This window comes from Giraffa tippelskirchi, chromosome 2, assembly GCF_054371585.1.
Source record: "Giraffa tippelskirchi isolate mGirTip1 chromosome 2, T2T-mGirTip1v1.2.pri, whole genome shotgun sequence".
NCBI classification, from domain to species: domain Eukaryota; kingdom Metazoa; phylum Chordata; class Mammalia; order Artiodactyla; family Giraffidae; genus Giraffa; species Giraffa tippelskirchi.
The window spans coordinates 8,816,993-8,827,070 of record NC_137276.1 but is presented as its reverse complement, the minus strand read 5'-3'; the positions used below and the strand labels follow the sequence as shown (position 1 = coordinate 8,827,070).

General features: G+C 44.0%; 1 long non-coding RNA gene across 1 annotated transcript; it reads right to left on the bottom strand.

Annotated features, from left to right (window-relative positions):
- Positions 1-906: 906 nt before the first annotated feature.
- Positions 907-9,674, bottom strand: LOC145538476 (uncharacterized). Its single transcript, XR_014076886.1, has 4 exons — positions 9,119-9,674; positions 5,491-5,610; positions 4,906-5,068; positions 907-1,127 (listed from the first exon to the last, which is right to left on the bottom strand). It is a non-coding gene; the product is annotated as an uncharacterized LOC145538476 (long non-coding RNA).
- Between the last annotated feature and the right edge of the window lie 404 nt (positions 9,675-10,078).

Sequence of the window (10,078 nt, the reverse complement as noted above, 5' to 3'; positions counted from 1 at the left end):
TTAAAACATACATCTTCATGAAAACGAACACAAATGTTCATAGCAACCCTATTTCTAATAGCCAAAAAGTAGAAATGATGCATATATTCATCAACTGATGAATGGATAAGCAAAATTTGGTCCATCCAAACAATGGAATATGATTTGGCACTAAAAAGGAATGAAATACTGATGTATATTGTAACCTGGATGAACCTTGAAAACAAGATGTTCACTGAAAGAAGCCATCACAAAAGACTGCATGTTGTATGATTCCATTGACATGAAATGTCCAGGACAGGCAAATTCATACAGACATGAAGCAGATTGGTGTAGGGCCGGGGGTGGGGGGAGGTCAGGTGTGGGTTATAGGCTGACTGCAGTGGGTGTAGAGTTTCTTCTGGGCTGATGAAAACGTTCTAAACTTAAACTGTGATAATGGTTACACAGTTCTATACTCAAAACAACTGAACTGAGTGAATTATAAGATAAAGTCATATCTTGATAAGGCTGTTAAAAAAAAAACCAAACTGTCAGCGCATTCTCTCCTCTGTCTTAGGATCTGATTAAACAGTGTGAACAAAATGTTCAATTAGGGAATTCTCTGGTGGTCCAGTGGTTAGAACTCTGTGCTTCCACTGCAGGGAGTACGGGTTCTATCCCTGGTCAGGGAACTAAGATCTCTAAGCCGCATGGTGGGGCCAAACAAAAAAATTAGGGTTGCCAAATTTAGCAAATAAAGATACAAGAAGCCCGGTTAAATTTGAATTTCCAATAGACAAGGAATAATTTTCAAGTGAAGTATGTCCCAAATACCGCATGAGACAAACTTAGAATGAACATTTATTTGCTTATTTGAAATTCCAATAACAGGCCAGCTGTGTTTTATCTAGTTACCCTAATTAAAATATAGCATAAGCCATAGCCTTTTTGTACAGAGCTTTACCGTTTTGAAAACCATCATCTCTCCGTGTGCAGCCCACAGCCCCTTGTTTTCCATTTCACAGAATGTTAACCGAGAAGCAGACTCCTCTAGGTGAGCCACTGGTAGTTGCAGGACCTGAACGCAGGCCTGCCTGACTCCCAACACCAGGGTCCTCGGCTCGAGAGGTGGGCACGTGGCTGATGGCGAGTTCCTTCCCTTGTCCCTGTAAGAGAAGCGGAGAAGGAAACCTTCAGTCCTCATGAAGTTCCCCGCAGGGGCTCGGAGGCCTGGCTGTTGAGGGTGCCGGCCAACCAGAACAGTGAGTTCCCATTAGAATGTTCTTTTCTGGGAGGAGATAACAGGATAATAGGTACCTTACTTGCTTCCTGTAAAATGATGAGTGACAAAGAGTCACTGGAGATTAGAGTAATTTAGAACGAGTTAAGCCGATACCTGTGTTCCCTAGAGATCAGTTTTATTTTGAGGAGAGGAGAGAGAGGATAAGCAAGATGTAAAATAAAATTCAGCATTCCTTCTCCCACCTCAATAAGCCCGGGGTCTTTGGTCTCTGTGAGCGTGAGGAGAGATGCGAGGATGTGCTTCTGAAATCAAGGTTTGTGATTTAGGATCAAACGCTATCTCAGCACTGAATTCCTCTGCTATTGTGGGAGAGAAAGTGGATGCATAAATGATATTGTAAAGATGTGTAACATTCTTGAGCAGGGTACACAGTCAAAAATGAAACTGGCCATTTGGGGGACTAAAATCATGCTCCTCTCCATCCTGACGGTCATCATAACACATTATTCTTGCCGGCATGGTTGGGCCAGTGGGGCATGCCTCCTGTAATGCAATAGTCTCACTCTGGTGTTTTCTATGATACAGACACAAATAGTGGTCATTGAGTGAGTGTCAGACTGCATCTGAGTCATCCACAGACCATCCTGGAATATATACTCCTGGGCCTCGTTCCTGAAGATTCTGATTTGGCAGGACTGGCTTGCGGTCCAGGAGTTCAAGATTCTTAAAAAGCCACATTGGAAATCCCTGGTAGAGGAGAAATATCAAAATACTCTATCTCCTAATTTAAACATTTGCATTGGACAAGGTTCGGATGCAAGTGGTCTTTGTTTTCTGTAAATAGATCCTGTTTTTGAACATGGACCTGTTCATGATAAGGAAATTATTTCAAGTGCCAAATCATGCTACTAATACTTAGGGCAAATAACTTTAAAGAAGTCTTGTGGCAAAATTTTTGTACAGCTTTTATCACCCAAAGACTTGCCCCTAAAGACAAATGTGATGGAGTGGAGAAAGCCGTGCCCGGGAGCATAGACAGTGGGGTCTAAATTGCAGCCTGTAGCTGGAGGAACTCAGGACCTTTGCTTGACTGTCTCGGCCTCAGGCTTGCGGGGCAGGGGTGGGGGTGGCAGAGAAGGTGCGGAGTGGGGCTTGGGGGTGGAGGGAGCCAGCGAAGGGAGGAAAGGATATGGTGAATGCTGACCTTGAAGGCTCCTTCTATCTGCTTCATTCTCTTATCTTTCAGGATTTTTTTTTTTATTGTTGTTGTTTAGTCTTGTGCAGCTCTTTGCAATCCCATGGGTTGCAACCTGCCAGGCTCCTCTGTCCATGGGGTTTCCCCGGCAAGAATACTGGAGTGGATGCCATGCCCTCCTCCAGGGGATCTTCCTGACCCAGGGATCGAACCTGTAGCTTCTGCATTGCAAGTGGATTCTTTACCACTGAGCCACCAGGGAAGCCCTTTTTTCCTTATTATAGTTATGTAATTTTTCTCATTGTTTTAGTTTTTATTAAGTAGTCTATTACTGTGCCTTAGAGCCAGATAGCCACCCCCTCCTTCCCACTTCAATCCAATTTTTATTAATAATTAGGCATCTTGGTGGACTCCGGCTGCTCCCAGCTGCTGGCTGAAAGCGCTGGATCTCCTCCCTGTCCACATCTACCTTTTGTTGCAGATGCACGTCCTTTTGTGGATGTTTTTTCATGAACTTCTCCAGATAACTGGTTTTATTGAATGATTCTTGAGAGAGTTCCCCTTCTCTGTCATTCCTGGGAATGCGTCTGAAAACACTGGAAAAATACTCTTACCCCAAAGTTACACTGAGATCTTTAATTAACACAAAATGAGAAGTTCATATGCCAGACCTTAAGTGGGTATGTGGTATTTAAGCCTCTAGAATTTCAGGGTGACCTTAGTCTACAAAATAGATTCTCTTGCCTGTAGCCATTGATTTTTTAAAATTTTTTTTCCCTTCTGAACAGACGTTTGCTCCCCTCGTTCATCATGTGGGGTCTGGGAGGTGGTCGCAGATGCCAGTTCAGATTGAACTCTATTCACCAGCCCTTCCTTAGTGCTGCCTGTCCAGACCTCTGTCCAGCAGCGTGGGCTGCCCTCCACAGTGTCTCCTGGAACTTTGGGCTATTCTTTAGCTGATGCCCCCACATGATGACCCAATTCTTCTCAAATGTCACCAGAGGGAGGACTAATGTCCCCTTGTCTCCTTGCTCTCCAAGTTCTGGCTAGTCAGAGTCATGGGCTGGGTCCACAGGTCTTTCTTTTTTTTGTTTGTTTTTTGTATTGGTTTTGCCATACATTGACATGAATCCACCATGGGTGTATATGTGTTCCCCTTCCAGAACCCCCCTCCCATCTCCCTCTCCACCCCATCCCTCTGGGTCATCCCAGTGCACCAGCCCTGAGCACCCTGTATCATGCATCGAACCACAGATCTTTCTTATTGGATTATACCCATTGATTTTAGCCTTGTTAGACATACAAACCTGAAGAGTTCTGGAGTCCCCAGGAATTGATCAACAGCATGTTCAGGAAAAATATTGAGCTTGGATAAAAAGCACATCAGTTCTGTCTGATCTCTGATTATTATTGTTGTTGTTGTTGTAACACATAGTGATGTACTTACTGACTGCCTCTGAATACCTCACTGGTCTGGGTGTCAATTGGACCACAGTCAAGGTCAGAAGTAGGGTGGGGTTGAGATGCAGGGAGCTGGGAATTAATCTCAGTGTCATTCCAGACACTTATGATACAGTTGGAATTTTATGATCCACATTCTTTGGACCACCTCTGATCCTGAATTTCTGGCTCAGGGTAAAGAATCTGCCTGCAATGCAGGAGGTGCAGCCTCAATCCCTGAGTCAAGAAGACCCCCTGGAGAAGGAAATGGCAGCCCACTCTAGTGTTCTTGCCTGGAAAATCCATGGACTGAGGAGCCTGGCGGTCTACAGTCCATGGGGTTGCAAAGAGTCGGACATAACTGAGTGACTAAACAACAATTGTAGTCATAAAATGCATTCTGTTTGCTCAGAAACTATACAAACACATTTTAGCAATCATTGGATCCAAAGTTGAGGTTATAACAATGAAAATCACTGCAACGCTTTCAGCTGAAAGGAAAATGGCCAACTGTGATGGTGAGGCTGCCCTCTGCTCCTGACTTCACCATCGAGCAGAAGCCAGTACAGTTTAAAGGGTGCGGCCAAGTGGCCAGATTTCAATCCATTTAAAAGGCCCATGAAAGAATGCATTTGTCCTTAAGACTTTCCCCAGGGACCTAGAAAAAGTTTGCCAATTGCAGAGGCAATGGGTTTAGCTACCACTCTAGCAACCTCTTTGCGAATGTGGCTCATGGCTAAGGAGACAGCAGAAGCACCCAGATGTTGGGACACTTGCTCACAGAATAAGTGGACAAGAGGCATCTTCAGAGCCATCCAGGCGCCTCCAAACTCTGCACCCGCTTATCTACTGCTGCTACGTGCCTTAGCCTGCAGATAAAATCAGTTGTCTTAGATTAGGTTAGGTTCTCAACTCACTGCCAGGGGGCCGTGGGATGTGTGAATGATCTTTCTACATCAGGTGCACGGACAGATATGTGTGACTTCTCTCTCCCTACAAAACAACCCGGCCATAAATATTTAGATACAGTGGCTTACTGTAGCCACTAAAGTTCATGCAATTTCACCTCTGTGCGTTTTAGAGGGAGAGCGAGAGCACGTCCCTGCTTCCTTCCTGAGCGGAGGTTTGCCAGGCAGACGGTGACTCTGACGTTTCCTCCCGGTCCCCGTTCTCATGTGCTGTGCTTTCTGCCTCTCCGGTGGGGGTGTCTCATCATGCTGAGTGTGATTCTACGATTGAAAGATATTCGTATAACATTGCTCCTAAATGCAAGCCAGCTCAGTATCCAACTTAGCTGGAGAAACTTGTTATTCAGCTTAGTCAAAGAAACGGATTTCTTCCAGCCTTGGAGGAAAACCTGGCAAGCCTGAACTTTGGGAGACAGGACTTTGGCATCCGACAGGTGAATCCCTAGTGGATTTTCCAAGGGCGTCTTTGGTTCCAGGTGATCACAGCCTCACACAGCCTTTTAGAACTTGACCCTGGATAAATTCATCTCTGGTGAAGTTTTTTTTTTTTTTGCTTTTCACAAGCTGTACTCTCAGGGTAAAGGTTGGATATTTCCTTTCAGGCTCCAAACACACTCTCAGAGTAGGCAAAGTAGACACTATGGCTCCTATTTATCAGATACAGAAATGGTGTTTGGATTTACCTGCTCAGTGGCACACAGATCGTGGTTCACAGTTGGGCTCAGTCCCAGCTCTGCAAGTTCTTAATCCTTCACTCTCTCCACTTTAGGATGTTCTTCTTGGATACTGAGTCTTAAGTTCTTCTGTGGGCCAAGAGGAAAGCAATGATTTTCAAAGCTGATTAGCCTATGCCTTTTTCTATGCTCACTCTTACCTCTGAACTGACTAATGTTAGTAATAATCATAATATCTTTATTTTGGACACTTATGGTCCAGGTGATGGGCTGAGCACTTCAAAACTTTATCTCATTTAATTTTCAGAGAAACATTTTGGTTAGCTACTATTAATATGTCTACTTTACAGATGAGGAAAGTGAGGCTTAGAGAAGTCAATGGTCTACAGGCACTGTGGCGGAGAAGGCAATGGGACCCACTCCAGTACTCTTGCCTGGAGAATCCCATGGACGGAGGAGCCTGGTGGGCTACAGTCCGTGGGGTCACGAAGAGTCGGACACGACTGATCGACTTCACTTTCACTTTTCACTTTCATGCACTGGAGAAGGCAATGGCAACCCACTCCAATATTCTTGCCTGGAGAATCCCAGGGGCAGAGGAGCCTGGTGGGCTGCCATTTATGGGGTCGCACAGAGTTGGACACGACTGACGCAACTTAGCATAGCATACAGGCACTGTGGCAGGGACAGTCCCTAGGTATATTTATTTCTAGGGCTGCAGAACAAAGTATCCCAAACTGGGTGGTTCAAGCAACATAAATGTATTCCCTCATAGTTCTGGAGACGAGAAGTCTGCTATCAAGCTGTTGGCAGGGCCATGCTCTCTCTGAAGGCTCTAGGAAGATCTTTCCTTGCTACTCCCAGCCCGTCATAGTTATCAGCAATCCCTGGTGTCCCGTGACTTGTGGCAGAACAACTTCAGTCTCGCCTCTGCCATCATGTGACTGCCTCTGCTCTGTCTCTTCACCTTTTTGTATAAGGGCACCCATCACATTAGATTAAGGGCCCATCTTACTCCAGGATGATGACATTTTCACAGACCTAAGTATACCTGCAGGTATCCAGTTTCCAAGTGAAACCACTTCTGAAGTTTTGGAAAGGATATGAATTTTAGGAGGACACTGTTTAACCTAGGGCACTCTCCAATCTGGTTTCTCTTCCCAGACACGCATTAAAACCACACCTCCTGGCTTCCCTTGCCAAGTTAGGTTGGGGCCATATCCCTGGGTTCTGGCCAATAGCATGTGGCCAGGAAGGTACTCGTCACTTCCAGGCTTGGCCATAAAACACCTGAGTCATCCTCCACGCTCTCCCTTCACTTAGCTTTCAGTGTATCCATGAGTGATGAGTAGGCCCTGGAAGATGGTGCCATACATGTATGTTAAATTGTAGGTTTAAGTTTTGACATATGTGTACACCTGTCAATCCATTGCTGCCATCGAAATAATGAACATTCCCCTCCTCTTCTCCCTGCAACCCCAGCAATCATTTATCTGCTTGCTGCCATTACAGATTAGCTTGCATTTTTTGAATTTCATTAAAAGCGAATTACACAGCATGAACTCTTTTCTGTCTGGTTTCTGTCATAATTATTTTGAGATCCCTTCTATAGAGTCTATCAGTAGCACATTCGTGTGTAATATTCCTTTCCACAAGTACATCATACATCAAGCATCATTCATTCACCTACTGCTGGAGGTTTGGCTGGCACCCAGTTTGAGGCTATTACAAGCAAAGCCGCTATGAACATTCATAAACAGTTTTTTTGTATGAAGGTATGCTTTTTTTTTCTCTTGGGTAGTTTTATCATCTTCACTTTCACTTCTCTCATAACCAGCTATTTTTTCTTTTTAAAATGTGCTGCATTCTCACGGCTTCTGCACAGACTGGGTAGGATGGGGTTAAGACTGTTTTACACCCCAATTTGAGACAACTGTAGCCAGTGGGTCCTGGTGTAAGCCAGGCTTTAACTTGGCCTCTGATGTTGATATGAGTATACAGAATAAAATAGCTAGATTAGTAAAAACAATTGTGTGGGGACCATCGTTTATGAAAAACAATTTGAAGGAGGAAGGAAGACTTTTCTTCCTTTATCTTGTCTTAATCATGTCTTTTCTCTGCCATGAGATTAGTACACGATGTGGTACCTCGGAGCTATCTATAGGCTAAATGCATTTTTTTTTAGGATGGTTATTTTCTGTTCCCAAAGTAAATGACACAAAACCAACATGAATATGAGCTAGGACAGGCGTTATTAATGGTGTTTACTTTTCATTAGGAGGCCAGAACAAGTCCCTAATTGCTAGCAGATTCTAGGAAATGCCTTATTTGTAAACAGTGGTTCACACAAAAAAAGTCATTAACAGTGTAAACAGGCAATTTAGAGCGAGCAGTTGCAATTATAAAATGTATTTAATGGTTTAAGGAATATTGGTGATATTTTGAAAAGGCTGGTGTCTCTGCAACATTTGAATAGCTGAGCTGGGCCCACCAGACCCCACCCTCCTAGGTCCCCATGACTGTTCAGTGGGTTTCATCACGTTCTTTAAAAATGGTAATTTTAAAATTAGCTCATCTTCTATTATAGAAAACTTGTCAAATAAAGGAAAGAAGAGCAGAGTAGAAATTTCCCATAACCCTACTTTTTAGAGATAATTGCTATTTTAGCATAGTTCTTTCTTTTTATTCAGATAGTTTATAGCTCGATATGACCATTATGTCCTGGCACAGAGTAGCCATTTAGTAAAACTAAATGGCTGTCAGTTTGTTCAGTCACTCAGTTGTATCCATCTCTTTTGCAACCCCATGGACTGTAGCCCGCCAGGCTTCTATGTCCATGGAATTTTCCAGGCAAGAACACTGGAATGGGTTCCCATTTCCTTCCTCAGGAGGATCTTTCCAACCCAAGCATGAAACCCATGCCTCCTGCATTGGCAGGTGGATTCCGTACCACTGAGCCACCAGGGAAGCCCCTTAGTAAAATCAGCTTAATGAAATAGAATACATTTGGGTAGTTGCTATTTAGTAATAAGTCAGCTAGATTCATTCATACAAGTTATTTATTTGTGAGAGGGATTCAAAACCCCATTACATTTGGCTGAACTCCACCTCCTCATCCCTTCTCTCCTACGTCTCTTTACTCGGCTTCTGCTTCCTCTCTCAGGCTGAACCATATGCCTACCCAACCAGTGACGAGCTAACTCGATGGTCAGATCTCTTAACACAAGCCCATGACCCCAGCTCATTGGATTGGTGAGAATGGTGACATCTGTCATTTAACAACTCCGCTAATGAGGAAGCAAATATATGGAAGCCTTTATCAGGAGGTGATTAGCACACCCATGCTCCAGAGAAATAACCCTATCTTAATCCTAGTCTTTTTGGAGAAGCTCAGTTGGTTATTCACTCAAGTAGTTCAGTTCAGTTCCTTTGCTCAGTCGTGTCCAACTATTTGCGACCCCATGAGCTGCAGCACGCCAGGCCTCCCTGTCCATCACGAACTCCCGGAGTTTACTCAAACTCATGTCCATCGAGTCAGTGATGCCATCCAACCATCTCATCCTCTGTCATCCCCTTCTCCTCCTGCCCTCAGTCAAGTAGTAACTCCCGCTAATTAATTCACCACCCTAGGACTCACTTCCGATTCACACGACAACTTCCACTCCTTGCTGTGTGACGCTCCTGACTCTCCTGGTCAGTGGGTGGGACTGAGCCAGTTGCTAGCAGGCTGACATTTCACCAACCATGGCTGTCCTTGCCATCACATCACCGAGAACTGATTCAGACCTTGCATTCACCATGGAAACAGGATCATACACCACCTCTGTATTTCCATTATCTTTTGTTGGTTTCCTAAAAGTAGATATTTTCCATGCCACTATTTTCTCAGCTTACCAATTACAGTTTAGAATTTTTGTCTGCAGTTTGCTTCTCTAGACTTTGGAAAACAAATTCATGAAAAAATGGTATGAATTCCAAATTGTAGGAAATGGAAATTGGCTTGGGCACTCACTGATTTTAAAATGTTAAGTCTAAGTAACTTTTTTTGAGACACTGTGTAGAAAAAAGTTAATTAAAACCATATTTTATCTTTTTATGTACCAAAATCAGTTCCAGTCCAGAATGTAATTTGGCTTCTAATCCATTGGTATGAGTCAGGAGAGGCCGGATAATGTGCAATAACAAATGACCCCAAATCTTAGTGGCTTTACCACCACATGGGTTCATTTCTCTCTCTGTCCATTATGGGTCATCAAAGGGCTCTGTTCCACGTAGTAACTCAGGGATCCAAGGTAACCAAGGTGCCATCACCAGGAATATGTGCTTGCCATAGCAGCAGGGACAGACAGATGATTGTCTACTGGCTCTTCTAGGCTTCAGCCCCAAAGTGACGCATTTGGCTAGAACTGGTCACCCAACCCTTCCCAACTGCAAGGGTGGCTGGGAATTCTGGAGAAGCTGATGGAATACTGATTGAGCAGTACTGCTTCTGCCAAGGCTGATGCCAGCAGTTAATTCTTTGGTCCATTTCTTTTTAAAGAGAGTTGATAATTCACTTTTTCTTCTTTGCATCACCAATGCAGCCTAGTGTATCAGA